Source organism: Hyla sarda, assembly GCF_029499605.1.
Source record: "Hyla sarda isolate aHylSar1 chromosome 1 unlocalized genomic scaffold, aHylSar1.hap1 SUPER_1_unloc_24, whole genome shotgun sequence".
In the NCBI taxonomy this organism is placed as follows: Eukaryota; Metazoa; Chordata; class Amphibia; order Anura; family Hylidae; genus Hyla; species Hyla sarda.
Genome location: NW_026607586.1, coordinates 302,653 through 318,242, shown reverse-complemented (window position 1 = coordinate 318,242; position 15,590 = coordinate 302,653). Strand labels below are relative to the sequence as shown.

Here is a 15,590-nt window from a genome sequence, read left to right as displayed (position 1 = left end):
ACATATATGGGAATTTACGAGCGTGTAACTGGGTCTTCAATCCGTGTAATAATGGCGCAAAGTGTGAAGTAAAGAGATCTTGTACCAGATGTGATCAGATCTCTAGGGATTTTATACCCCGGGGAGGACAAAGAAAAGGAAAAGAATTACACCGATGTTTACTGAACCCGGGGGACGCTGACATATTGACGACTTCTCATATAGAAAAATGGATTTTATGATCGGAGACCGAAAATAGACGTCAAGACGGGAAACGCTGGTCTAGGGTTTGTGATAAATAAAAGTATCTGCAGCGTCTTATGTTCAGAAGAGACGATCTTCAAGGGAGACGCGCGGATCCTGTCTGATGCCTTGAATTAAAGTCTCTATAATCATAATGAGAAGGGGGCGGGGACAACACTGACGCGTTACATTCCCTATATACAACGTCAGGGACAATATTACATTTATTATAAGTCCAGTGTGCGGAGATGAATATAAGAATAAAATCATATAAGAAAGAGAACTTCTTAAAAAGTTGATAACAAGTTTGGAGATGAAGCATATATTGTATAAATATATATAAGTATGTATTAGTGTCAACTATCCTATGTACATGGTTAATATATAGATGTGTGAGTTATTTTATGTTTTACAAGATGTGATTGCTGAGTTAAACATTTCCCACATTTAGAACATGAAAATGGCTTTTCCACTGTGTGAGTTCTTTCATGTTTAACAAGATTTGATTTCCCAGCATAACATTTCCCACATTCTGCATATTAAAATGGCTTCTCCCCTGTGTGAGTTCTTTGATGTTTAACAAGATTTGATTTCTGAGCAAAACATTTCCCGCATTCTGCACATGAAAATGGCTTCTCCCCTGTGTGAGTTCTTTGATGTTGAACAAGATTTGATTTCACAGTATAACATTTCCCACATTCTGCACATGAAAATGGCTTCTCCCCTGTGTGAGTTCTTTGATGTTGAATAAGACCTGATTTATCAGTAAAACATTTCCCACATTCTGCACATGAAAATGGCTTCTCCCCTGTGTGAGTTCTTTGATGTTTAAAAAGATCTGATTTCCGAGCAAAACATTTCCCACATTCTGAACATGAAAACTGCTTCTCCCCTGTGTGAGTTCTTTGATGTTTAAAAAGATCTGATTTCCGAGCAAAACATTTCCCACATTCTGAACATGAAAACTGCTTCTCTCCTGTGTGAGTTCTTTGATGATTAACAAGACTTGCTTTAGTAGTAAAACATTTCCCACATTCTGCACATGAAAATGGCTTCTCTCCTGTGTGAGTTCTTTGATGTTGAATAAGACTTGATTGATCAGTAAAACATTTCCCACATTCTGCACATGAAAATGGCTTCTCTCCTGTGTGAGTTCTTTGATGTTGAATAAGACTTGATTGATCAGTAAAACATTTCCCACATTCTGGACATGAAAATGGCTTCTCTCCTGTGTGAGTTCTTTGATGTACAACAAGACCTGATTTAAAAGTAAAACATTTCCCACATTCTGAACATGAAAACGGCTTCTCCCCTGTGTGAGTTCTTTGATGTACAACAAGGCTTGATTTCTTAGTAAAACATTTCCCACATTCTGAGCATGAATGTGGTTTCTTTCCTGTATGAGCTTGTTGATGTCCAACACCCCTTCTGTGACTCTTATTTTGCTGAACATCCTGTGATGACTGAGAAGACAGGACCTGTATATAAGGATGAGATGACAGATCTTGGCTGTGAAGGGCTGAGGGTGTATCTGGGATAATGGAATGTTCTTCATATGTATCTTGTGTGATATCATCATCTGCTTTATAATCTGAAGATAGAAGATTCTCCTCTGATCTCCTGCTACAAGAATCTGCAGAGAATAACACACATTTTATTATCATTATTAACCCCTTAACAACCGAGGACATTTTTGTATTTCTAAGCAATAGTACTTTGTAAATCCACCCTTCATTTTAAATAAGATTTACTGCAAAACTGAAGAAAGATAGTAGCTATGATAGCGGAGCAGCCATACAACAGTGGTGTCAAACTGTGGCCCTCCTGATGTTGCAAAACTTCAACTCCCAGCATGCCCGGGAGTTGAAGTTTTGGAATATCTGGAGGTCCGCAGTTTGACACCACTGCCTTACAAGGAGCAGGGACACCTGTCTTTGACAATCATGTGGACACAGCCTCAGGGAAAATCACTGCTATGGGGCCCGGTCGGGGACCAAATGACCGTGCCCCCCAATCCACCTGACCCTGAAGGTTATAATGGAGCAGTCATCCAAACCGCCCCCTCTATAATCCTCATGCCAGCCAGAGAATTCAGGCAAAGGATCGGGGATACGTTATAGATCACGGGGGTCCGAGCCTTGGGACTCCCTGCGATCTCCAGAACGGGGCCCTGACAGTCTGCTTAAAGGGGTCGGACTGACCCTGCATGGAGCGGTGGCCGACACTCCCCCTCCATGTATCCCATAGAAATACATGGAGGTGGTGTGTCGGCCGCGGCATCCTGTAGGGGTCGGAATGACCACTTCCGGCAGACTGCTGGGGCCCCATTCAGGAGATCGCAGGGAGTCCCAAGGGTTGGACCTCCGTGATCTATAACCTATCCCCTATCCTGTCTAGGCAGACAGTATCACATTTTTGTCTTTTGTCTATTAATGTGTATAGAAAGATTTATGTCCTAATAAAGTTAGTGAAATTTTCCTGGAACCAAGTTATAAGAGGAACCTTTATTTTTAATGATTTTCGCTCTCGGCTCGCCAGCCGCACCGATACCTCCATTTGGACCCACACAGGTGACCCGAACCGGAACATTTCCGTATCAGAGGGAAAGAATAAAGGGATTTAAAGGGGTACTCCACTGCTAGACATCTTATCCCTTATCCAAAGGATGGGGGATAAGATGTCTGATCGCGGGGGTCCGGCTGCTGGGGCCCCCCAGGATCTCCCGCAGCACCCCGCCTTCTAAACAAAAGCCAGATTCCAGTGGTCATGACGTCACAGTCACGCCCCCTTGTGATGTCACACCTTCTACATTCATGTATGTGAGAGGGGGCATGGCCTGATGGCACGAGGGGGCGTGGCCATGAGTTTACGATCATGGCCTCTGGCAGTGAACATTCCGTACAAAAAGTTCAGAACGCTGGAGCACCGGAGTACCCCTTTAAAGGGAAACTCTTGTACATGAGTACTTATCCCCTAGTCACAGAATCCTGTGTATAGTGGATATATGTTTGATCACTGGGAGGGGGGGAGGGCCGACCACTGAGACCCCTGCGATCTCCTGCCTGACATCCCATTTGTGTATCTCCGTCTCTCCCATGGAGAGACATGTCGGGCACCTCTTGGTGCGGTGGTTGACAGTAATTCCTACACGGAGCGGAGGTCACCTGTGCCTGGAGAGATCTGGGGTGCTGGGCAGGAGATCACGGGGGGGGGGGGGGGGGGGTCCCGGCGGTCGGACCCCCGCGATCAGACACTTATCCCCTATCCTCAGGATGAAAAAGGAAAGATAGCGACTTCAGAGAGACAGAGAGCTGGTATCTACTGCTATATAGAGTAATATTATATAATGTGCTTGATTCATAAAGAGTATGGCGGTATTATTCAGTCACTATGTAGTGGTGATGGGATCAGGTCACTGCTATAGAGTCAATATAGAGGGGGAGGGGGATAATATTTACCCTGAAGTCCCAAAGATTCTAGTTACACCAATACTTTCCGAAAATATTATTTCAGCCGGTGACTGAATAGAATCTCTGACCCTTCTCTGTATTTAGTGGTTAATACTCACCTGGGCGGTTACCTGTAGGAATGTCCTCCTTATACTGCTCATCACCGCTCACATCTGTCTCTTCTTCTTCCTTTATGTCTGTAGCATTAATATAGGTCAGATCTTTTCCTATAGGAATGTCCTCCTTATACTGCTCATCACCGCTCACATCCGTCTCTTCTTCTTCCTTTATGTCTGTAGCATTAGTATAGATCAGATTTTTCCCTGTAGTAATGACCTCCATATTTTGCTCATCAAGAGGACGGGGACACCTCTCTGGTGCTGTTCTCTTACTGGATCTGACTGTAGGGAACACATACAGAGACTGAATTCATTCTTTACATACAAATAATGAGAGGACGTGTGTATATAGTCATGTCTATTACCTGGTGATGTGAGGGGCTGCTGATCCTCCATCATGACCTGATCCTTGTACTGATCCTTGTGCCCTTCTACATACTCCCACTCCTCCATAGAGAAATAGACCGCCACGTCCTGACACCTTATAGGAACCTGACACATAATGATACAGTCATCACCCCGATCCCTCCAGTGGTGTTACTGTATAATGTCCCAGCATTCCCAGCAGTGTCACCTCTCCAGTCATCACCAGACCCCTCCATTACTGTATAATGTCCCAGCAGTGTCACCTCTCCAGTCATCACCAGACCCCTCCATTACTGTATAATGTCCCAGCAGTGTCACCTCTCCAGTCATCACCAGACCCCTCCATTACTGTATAATGTCCCAGCAGTGTCACCTCTCCAGTCATCACCAGACCCCTCCATTACTGTATAATGTCCCAGCAGTGTCACCTCTCCAGTCATCACCAGACCCCTCCATTACAGTATAATGTCCCAGCAGTGTCACCTCTCCAGTCATCACCAGACCCCTCCATTACTATATAATATCCCAGCAGGGTCACCTCTCCAGTCATCACCAGACCCCTCCATTACAGTATAATGTCCCAGCAGTGTCACCTCTCCAGTCATCACCAGACCCCTCCATTACTGTATAATGTCCCAGCAGTGTCACCTCTCCAGTCATCACCAGACCCCTCCATTACTGTATAATGTCCCAGCAGTGTCACCTCTCCAGTCATCACCAGACCCCTCCATTACTGTATAATGTCCTAGCAGGGACACCTCTCCAGTCATCACCAGACCCCTCCATTACTGTATAATGTCCCAGCATTCCCACCTCTCCAGTCATCACCAGACCCCTCCATTACTGTATAATGTCCCAGCATTCCCAGCAGTGTCACCTCTCCAGTCATCACCAGACCCCTCCATTACTGTATAATGTCCCAGCAGTGTCACCTCTCCAGTCATCCCCAGACCCCTCCGTTACGGTATAATGTCTCAGCAGTGTCACCTCTCCAGTCATCACCAGACCCCTCCATTACTGTATAATGTCCCAGCAGTGTCACCTCTCCAGTCATCACCAGACCCCTCCATTACTGTATAATGTCCCAGCATTCCCACCTCTCCAGTCATCACCAGACCCCTCCATTACTGTATAATGTCCCAGCATTCCCAGCAGTGTCACCTCTCCAGTCATCACCAGACCCCTCCATTACTGTATAATGTCCCAGCAGTGTCACCTCTCCAGTCTTCACCAGACCCCTCCATTACTATATAATATCCCAGCAGGGTCACCTCTCCAGTCCTCACCAGACCCCTCCATTACTGTATAATGTCCCAGCATTCCCACCTCTCCAGTCATCACCAGACCCCTCCATTACTGTATAATGTCCCAGCATTCCCAGCAGTGTCACCTCTCCAGTCATCACCAGACCCCTCCATTACTGTATAATGTCCCAGCAGGGTCACCTCTCCAGTCATCACCAGACCCCTCCATTACTATATAATATCCCAGCAGGGTCACCTCTCCAGTCAGCAGCTCCATCATCTTGTTGATGAGTTCTCGGATCTTCTGTTCATCCATTTCCTCATGTATCAGGGAGTGAGGTGGGGGCCCCTGGATTGGCCTCAGGGTTCTTCCCCATCCTTCACACACAGGGGCCCGACAGCGCCCACTAGAGGACTTCTTCACTACTGTGTAATCCTGTGTATGGAGAGACATATTAATATTACTACATACATTCCCAGAATCCCTCACCTCTCCAGTCATAGCCATCTGTTATTACATAGATAAGAATGAGGTCATGTGACATCACTCCCAGAATCCCTCACCTCTCCAGTCATATCCATCTGTTATTACATAGATAAGAATGAGGTCATGTGACATCACTCCCAGAATCCCTCACCTCTCCAGTCATATCCATCTGTTATTATATAGATAAGAATGAGGTCATGTGACATCACTCCCAGAATCCCTCACCTCTCCAGTCATATCCATCTGTTATTACATAGATAAGAATGAGGTCATGTGACATCACTCCCAGAATCCCTCACCTCTCCAGTAAGCCGGAAGAGTATCTGTAGTGTGAGGTTTATGATCATGTCGGCCATCTTGTTCCTGTCTCTCTCCATGGTTGATGGGTCATCCAGGAGAATTCTATTACATAGAAGATATCAGCAAAGGATCCTGGATTGGAGAAACCTGAAGGGAAGAAGAGGAGACGATGATAAACCGCACCAGATTCTATGGAGAAATAAAATCCATTTCCTGGAGATAATCTGGGGAAACATCTGAGGAGACATTATAGGAGTTTTCAGATTTCTCTATAAAACAAAATCCATTGTCCGAGGGCTGTAAAATAAGAGACTAGAGCGCACTCCCCTCTCCTGTCCAGTGGTGGCGCTCTGGTCCTCCAGGTCTTCTGAGGTCGCTCTCCCTGCTCTGCTGAAGACGTTGTGAATCCATTTCTCCTAATCTCTGAGGCTGCGGTGTATTCAGAACGTCTTCATCAGAGCAGGGAGAAGAATAAAGGGATTCAATATGACATTGTCCAATGAAGAATACTGAAATGTGTCCACTAGGGGGCACAATATACATCACAATTACATCAGGATTTTATGTGAATTGTGATATGTCCCCCCGGAAGAACCTGCTATTACCTGCAGCAGAGGCCGAGCATCATATACCGTTACACACGCAGGGTCTGGGCCACCACCGGAGTCAGTGTTTCCCAAGCAGGGTGCCTCCAGCTGTTACAACATTTAGCTGTCAGGGCATGCTGGGAGTTGTAGTTTCACAACAGCTGGAGGCACGCTGGTTTGGAAACACTGTCTATAGTAATAATAGGGGCGCGGGAGAAACTTAAAAAACCTGATGCTTACATAGTCCTGTATGGAAGAAGTGGCTGTTACCCGGAGAAAAGAGACTGACCAGGTGACAGGATGGGCGGGTAAGTGACCTGATACCTTCACCATCCAGACATCCCCTGGGGGGCAGTATAGGCAGGAAATCAGGAAACAATCGCTGGTCGGCACGGCGCTCCCTAGAAAAACAACCGCACAGCGCCATGTCTAAGCCACGCCCACCTACATTATTTTATTACAAAAATGGGATATAAACTTATTAGGGGAGGGGCTTCTATTACAAACCCTGAATAACGCTCTGCCATAGTGATCAGTGTTATCGGTGCTCGGCTTATACAGGCTGTGGAGGTGTCTGTATACTTAGAGCACCGATCTGACCATAGAGCATGGTAAGGGACCCTCCGGCCGTCATCTCAGCTGATCTAGACTCCGCCCCCCAACAACTGCATTTTACTAATTTTAGATCCTGCAATCGACTTTGATCATGGAATACAAAAGGTTAATGGCGATGAGCGTCATTAGTGGTGAGTCCTGGCTGCTTATAGCTCCTGAGCTCACCTCAAAGTCCCATATGGGGCACAGAATGTAAATATACATCGTGTCCTTAAGGGGTTAATAATAAACATCCCCAATAATCCTGATCTGATGGTGACCGCACACACATACCTGTATCTGTAGAGGAGCCGTGTGCTTACAGGACCTGCGATGATGTCACCGTCATGTGATCAGTCACATGGAGGAGGAGTCACATGATCAGGGGCTGTTGCTCTGAGAGATCACAACAGCAGTAACTGCCCCACCAGGACCTGCTCTATATTTGCTACATGCTGGAGGTGTAGGAACAGTACATTTGGGGGGGGGGGGGGGGGGGGGGGGGGCCTTTGGGGAGGATCATGTGACAGGAGTGGGCGGAGCTCAACAGTGCAGTATAGAAGAGATTGTAGTTGAAGGACCTGTGATAATGGTCATGTGACAGCAGAGTCCTGCATACGCTGAGCAGATGAGCCTAGAGCAGCAGCCCCTGATCATGTGACTCCTCTTCCTCCATGTGACTGATCACATGACAGTGACATCATTCAGGTCCTATAAGCACACGGCTCCTCTACAGTCTGTAGGTGGAGCGCTGTCAGAAGTTTTTCTTCTATTAACCCCTTCAGGACCCAGCAGTTTTGAGATTTAACCCCTTAAGGACACAGTGATTTCTCATTTTTGTGTTTTAAGTTTTTTTCTCCTCGCCTTCTAATAGCCATAACACTTGCCATTTCCTCTTTACAAACCCATATTTTTGTACAATAATATATGCATCAGATTGTCCTACCTTGTCCCCTATAACTCTCTTATTATTCCGTATACCGGGATGTATGAAAGTCATTTTTTGCACCGTTATCTGTAAGTTTTATCGGAACCACTTTAGTTTTGATGAGACTTTTTGATCATTTTTTAAGAATTTTTTTCTGGACCATGAAGTTGTATTTTTTTACATTTACGCCACTGACCGTGCGGTTACACACATGTTTAGGTTTATTTTTGTTTACATTATTTTATTTAAAAAGAATTAACTAGTGAATGGGGGAGATTCAATTGTTTATTAGGGGAGGGGCTTATTCACATTAAAGGGGTACTCCGCCCCGGCATCTTATCCCCTATCCAAAGGATAGGGGATAAGATGTCAGATCGCCGCGGTCCCGCTGCTGGGGACCCCGGGGATCGCCGCTGCAGCACCTCGCTATCATTACAGCACAGAGCGAGTTCGCTCTGTGTGTAATGATGGGCAATACAGGGGCCGGAGCAGCGTGATGTCATGGCTCCGCCCCACATGACATAACGGCCCGTCCCCTTAATGCAAGTCTATGGCAGGGGGCGTGACAACCGCCACGTCCCCTTCCCATAGACTTGTATTGACGGGGGCAGGCCGTGACGTCAGGAGGGGCGGGGCCGTGACGTAACGATGCTCCGGCCCCTGTATTGCCCGTCATTACGTGCAGAGTGATCTCGCTCTGCACAGTAATGATAGCGAGGTGCTGCAGCGGCGATCCCCGGGGTCCCCAGCAGCGGGACCGCGGCGATCTGACATCTTATCCCCTATCCTTTGGATAGGGAATAAGATGTCTAGGGGCGGAGTACCCCTTTAAGTTAATGTTCTTTTTACCTTATTCCCAGTTTTTTAGTCCCTGTAGTAGACTATTACATGGAATCTATAGATTACATACACTGATCAATGCTGTGATGCTGAGGCTGCCTGCAGGATTGGAGCGTCGTTCAGACAGCGTGGAGCAAGGTTAGGGACCTCCACCCGTTCTCTCAGCTGACCGGGACCCCGCTATTTCACTGTGGGTGTCCTTATCAGCTCCACTGAGCTACCGGAAATAGATTTTTGGCATTGGTGATGTCCGGCATTAGCAATGAGTCCCAGATGCTGATAGCAGGTAGGTCCTAGGGGCTATGAATCGTGCTGAACTCCTGACTGTGCTTCATAGACTGGCAGCAGCCCCCCCCCCCCCCTCCAAATCTTATCACTTTATTGACAGGAGTCCCTGCACTGAAAGGGGTTTCCTGCACAAGAGCAGAAGATATGCCAGATTTGATGCGTCTCCTGCTCAGGACACAAGGATCAGTACAAGGATCAGGTCATGATGGAGGATCAGCAGGCCCGACATCCACAGGTGGGGGTTGTGCTTACAGCCAAACACCGTGCAGGATGTTTGGCATTTGCCAAAGAACACCAAGATTGGCAAATTCACCACTGGTGCCCTATGCTCTTCACAGATGAAACAGGTGAGTATGGAGACGCTGTGGAGAACGTTCTGCTGCCTGAAACATCATCCAGCATGACCGGTTTGGTGGTGGGTCAGTAATGGTGTGGGGTGGCATTTCTTTGCCATGGTCTTGCCAGAGGTAGCCTGACTGCCATTAAGTACTGAGATGAGATCCTCAGACCCCTTATGAGACCATATGCTGGTGCGGTTGGGTTCCTCCTAATACAAGACAATGCTAGACCTCATGTGGCTGGAGTGTGTCAGCAGTTCCTACAAGAGGAAGGCATTGATGCTATGGACTGGGCCGCCCGTTCCCCTGAATCCGATTGAGCACATCTGGGACGTCTCGCTCCATCCACCACAGACTGTCCAGGAGTTGGCAGATGCTTTAGTCCAGGTCTGGGAGGACATCCCTCAGGAGACCATCCTCCACCTCATCAGGAGCATGACCAGGCATTGTAGGGAGGTCATACGGGCACGTGGAGGCCACACACACTACTGAGCCTCATTGTGACTTGTATTAAGGACATTACATAAAGTTGGATCAGCCTGTAGTGGGGTTTTCCACTGTGATTTTGAGTGTGACTCCATATCCAGACCTCCATGGGTGGATACATTTGTTTTCCATTGATAATTTTTGTGTGATTTTGTTGTCAGCGCATTCAACTATGTAAAGAGGAAAGTATTTCATACGATTAGTTCATTCATTCAGATCTAGGACATGTTATCTTAGTGCTCCCTTTATTTTTTTGAGCAGTGTATAATGTAAATGACACCATATGGTGAATGGTGTAAACGTAAAAAAAAAAAAAAAAGTCCAAAATTGCTGCTTTTTGGTCACATCACATTAAAAAAGTTAATAAAAAGAAAAAAAATCAAATAGTCACATATACATATGGTATTAAAAAACTACATGCCATGACAGTTGAAAAAGTTATAAGTGGTCAAAATGGGGCGATTTTAAACATACTGATCTTGTTTGAGATTGTACAATAATAGAAAAGTACATAAAGATGGGGATCATTTTAATTGTATTTTCCCACAAAATAAAGAAAACATAACATTTTTACCGTAAAGTGTACAGCGTGAAAATGAAACCTTCCAAAATATGCAAAATTGTGGTTTTCATTTAAATTTCCTCACACAAATAATAATTTTTGGGTTGCGCCGTACATGAGTGATGTCATTACAAAGTACAATTGGTTGCACAAAAAACAAGCCCTTATATGGGTCTGTGGATGGAAATATAAAAGAGTTATGGATTTTAGAAGGCGAGGAGGAAAAAATGAAAAAGCAAAAATAAAGTTGTCCTTGTCCTTAAAGGGTAGCTCCCACCAACCCTCTTTTTTTCTGTCCCTGCCTATTGCCCTTCTATCCCTAACCCCCTCCCTGCCTTTATTTTTATATTTATTGACTAATAAATGCCATTTTGTCTATCTGGTTGTGTGCTCACTACCAGGCAGACTTCCCCAGCAGGCACCACGTCACTGATACCTGCTGGGGGCGACTTCCGCCCTTAGTTCTAACAGGGTGCCTCCAGCTGTTTCACAACTACAACTTCCAGCATGCCCTGACATCTATTGGCTTACAGGGCATGCTGGCAGTTGTAGTGGTGAAACAACTGGAGGCACCCATTCATACCAACACCCCCCCCCCTCAGGTCGATGCCGCCGGCAGCAGATGAGGAGAAGCCGGGACCGCGAACTCTGCGCTGCGCGGCGAGCTGCGGAGAAACAGGGAATCCGGATGCTGCGGAGAATGCAGGGAATCCAATTCGGTTACCGGAGTCTGCAGAGAGAGTGCGGCCGCCATGACACCAACTGGGCTGAGGTACAGGCTGCGTGCCTGCTGCGGCCAGGGCGGCTGCTCCTGGACTTTACTGTGCTGGCTTCCTGCCCGTTTGATTTACAGACAGAAAGCCAGCGCGCAGTGAATGAATTTCGACTCATTGCCAGGCTGAAATGAGTTGAAATTCTGTAGTGACGTCACTGCCAAATGCATTCGGACACTAGGAGGGCGACCCCTAGTGGCCGAATTTAAAAGTGATTTTAAACTGTTTTAAAATCACTTTTTTTAATTAAACTATATTAGAGATATGTTATAGTACTTAAGCACTACAACATATCAATTTTTTGTTTTCATGACAGCGCCCATTTAAAGCGTACCCGTCAGATCCCCCCCCCAAAAAACACTTTTTTAAATATATCACTCAGTACCTAATCCTGACCATGTACATCTAATTTTTATGTGTCTAGCACCTTTATTTATCTTTTTATTACACTTTTAATTTAGCTCACTAGTCTGAATTCCTCTCAAAGGGAGGGGGCGTGGCCTCACTGTGCAGGTCTCCACCCCCTCCCTCAGTATGCTGTCTGCTCACATCTCCCCTAGCATTAGCAAAACTACAACTCCCAGCTTGTCCTCACTGACAGTAGCGGGACACAAGCTGACAGTGGGAGGAGCCCTGCGCTCACAGCTGTCAATCAAGGAAGTGTGTCCATGACATAGGTGATGATGCCTGGACACAGCAGGACTAGTATGTGTCCAAGCAGGCAGGGGGGGGGCAGTTGTTTGACTGGATTTATCAGTAGGAAATACTGAACATTTTCTAATGAAAGCAATTACAGAACCTATTGGTTATACATGATTTACAACATATCAAAAGTTTTTGTGTATCTGACAGTGCCCATTTAAGGGGTTAATCACACACCTACTATTGGTGACTAGACGTCTTATTCCGATATACTAGAGATCTTCTACCCCCTCCAACCATTTCACAGCGGTGCAAAAAAAGTTCCCAGTTGTTAAAAATTTGAGGAACCAATTTCATGGCAAAATTCCTTGAGCAATTCCCTGGAGACTTGGTCCCCTTAGATTACTTTTAGGACCTTTTCTCATTCAATATTTTTATTGTGTTTTTAGAGACAGGCAAATCCCCTTCACAGACTTGGGGAGCTTCTCCAACAAATACATATACATATCAAATAAGACAAAAGGACAACAAAAAAAGCACTAAACAAAAACAATAGGTACAGGTTGTAACAAAGTCTATGTTATTAGCTCTTCTAATATTTGGTGTCAGGTTACAGGTCTGAGACTAATTTCCCTATTTAGTTATATATGTGAAGTTGGTTGTAGTGCTGGGATGGACTTTTTTTTTAAACGTTTAAATGTTGAATTTTTTTTCCATTTATGTACTTTACAAGTTTAGCAGTGGAAGATGTCTTATAGACGGAGGCCATTACTAAGCCGGGGCTTAGCGTTAGCCACAAAAACAGCTAGTGCTAACCCCTAATTATTACCCTGGTACCCACAACCACAGGGGCGCCGCGAGGAGCCGATACCAACAGGCCCAGAGCATCAAAAATGGTGCTCCTGGGCCTAGGCGGTAACAGGCATGAAATCACAGTAGGGGATATAGGAACTCTGCAGCGCTGAGGTAGGTTAAAAGGAGCCCGGACTGGTATCACTCTGCAGCCGCCCGGGCTCCGTCTGATTGTAACCCCGCTACCCTAACATAATGACGGGGTCACTGATTTACATACCCCCCCTTGTCTCCCACCCGCCCTCTACCTGCTACAAGACTACAACTCCCAGCATGCCCTCACTGTAAGGGCATGCTGGGAGTTCTAGTCTTGCAACATGTAGCAGACAGATGGGAGATTTGCGGCACGGGCGGGTGGGAGACAAGGGGGGTGTAAATCAGTGTCCCCGTCATTATGTTAGGGTAGCGGGGTTACAATCAGACGGAGCCCGGGCTCCTTTGTACAGTTCTTATATTTCCTTCTGGAGCTGTGATCACGGCTGCGGGAAATATAAAAATCAAGCAAAGAAAAAGCTCTAAATCCCCTGATTAATCTCCCCATGATCTATATACAATGTAACTTCAAGAATGACAGATAAATAAACAAGAAAAGACTTATAAATTGTTAATAAATGTCTCTCCACCTATATGTCTGGACCCATATGCATTAGGGACTATATTACGACCCTATGTACAATGTTTAAACATTTCACAGTTTCCTACCTCCTGGACACTCGGTACAATATTTACTATATTCACATGTTCCTCCTCCTGGACACTCGGTACAATATTTACTATATTCACATGTTCCTCCTCCTGGACACTCGGTACAATATTTACTATATTCACATGTTCCTCCTCCTGGACACTCGGTACAATATTTACTATATTCACATGTTCCTCCTCCTGGACACTCTGTACAATATTTACTATATTCACATGTTCCTCCTCCTGGAACTATTTACAATGGGGCACAGTAAGGCACAAGGATTGCTGACCAGAACTTGTTATAAACTGAAATGTCTGCCACCCCTCAAATTGGAACATTGATATAGTTCGGTTTACATTCTGTTTGTACCCCATACTTTTATTATACCAGCTGAGGCCCCCTACTGATTTCCCACATTCTGAATATGAAAATGGCTTCTCTCCTGTATGAGTTATTTCAGGTGTAACAAAATGTGATTGCTAAGTAAAACATATTCTACATTCTGAGCATGAAAATGGCTTCTCTCCTGTGTGAACTCTCTGATGTTGAACAACATGATTTTTAAGTAAAACATTTTCCATACTCAACATGAAAATGGCTTCTTCCCTGTGTGAATCCTCTGATGTTTAACAAGATTTGATTCATGAGTAAAACATATCCCACATTCTGAACATGAAAATGGCTTCTCCCCTGTAAGAGCTTTTTGATGCTCAACACTTCTGGTACTATTATCTTGCTTGACATCCTGTGACGAATGGGTAGACAGGACCTGTATATAAGGACTTGATTTGTGAGATAAACATTTCCCACCTTTTGAACATGAATACAGTTTCTCCCCAGTGTGATTTCTTTGATGATTAACAAGACTTGATTTCTCAGTAAAACATTTCTCACACTCTGCACATGAAAATGGTTTCTCCCCTGTGTGAGTTCTTTGATGATTAACAAGATGGGATTGCTGAGTAAAACATTTCCCACACTCTGCACATGAAAATGGTTTTTCCCCTGTGTGAGTTCGTTTATGTTTAACAAGATTTGATTTCTTAGTAAAACATTTCCCACACTCTGCACATGAAAATGGTTTCTCTCCTGTGTGAGTTCTAAAATGATTAACAAGATTTGATTTCTCAGTAAAACATTTTCCACACACTGCACATGAAAATGGCTTCTCCCCTGTGTGAGTTCTTTGATGATTAACAAGATTTGATTTCTTAGTAAAATATTTCCCACATTCTGCACATAAAAATGGCTTCTTCACTGTGTGAGTTCTTTGATGTACAGCAAGATGTGACTGCTGAGTAAAGCATTTTCCACATTCTGAGCATGAAAATGGTTTCTCCCCTGTGTGAGTTCTTTGATGTCCAACACCCCTTCTGTGACCTTTATTTAGCTGAACCTCCTGTGATGAATGAGAAGACAGGACCTGTATATAAGGATGAGATGACAGATCTTGGCTGTGAAGGGCTGAGGGTGTATCTGGGATAATGGAATGTTCTTCATATGTATCTTGTGTGATATCATCATCTGCTTTATAATCTGAAGATATAAGATTCTCCTCTGATCTCCTGGTACAAGAATCTACAGAGAATAACACAGATTTTATTATCAGTATTAACCCCTTGGGAACCGAGACCATTTTGACCTTAAAGGGGTACTACCGTGCTGACAACTTATCCCCTATTTAAAGGATAGGGGATAAGTTGCCTGATCGTGCGGGGACCCCAGCAATCTCGCACGCAGCACCCGGCTCTCATTAGGCCCCGGAGCGAACATCCACTCTGGGTCTGATGACGGGGCCAGTGATCATGACGTCACAGCTCCGCCC

General features: G+C 45.2%; 1 pseudogene; it reads right to left on the bottom strand.

The window, feature by feature from the left end:
* Positions 1–240: 240 nt before the first annotated feature.
* The window catches only part of LOC130298139 (zinc finger protein 84-like), a 40,615-nt pseudogene continuing 25,265 nt past the window's right edge, over positions 241–15,590 (bottom strand).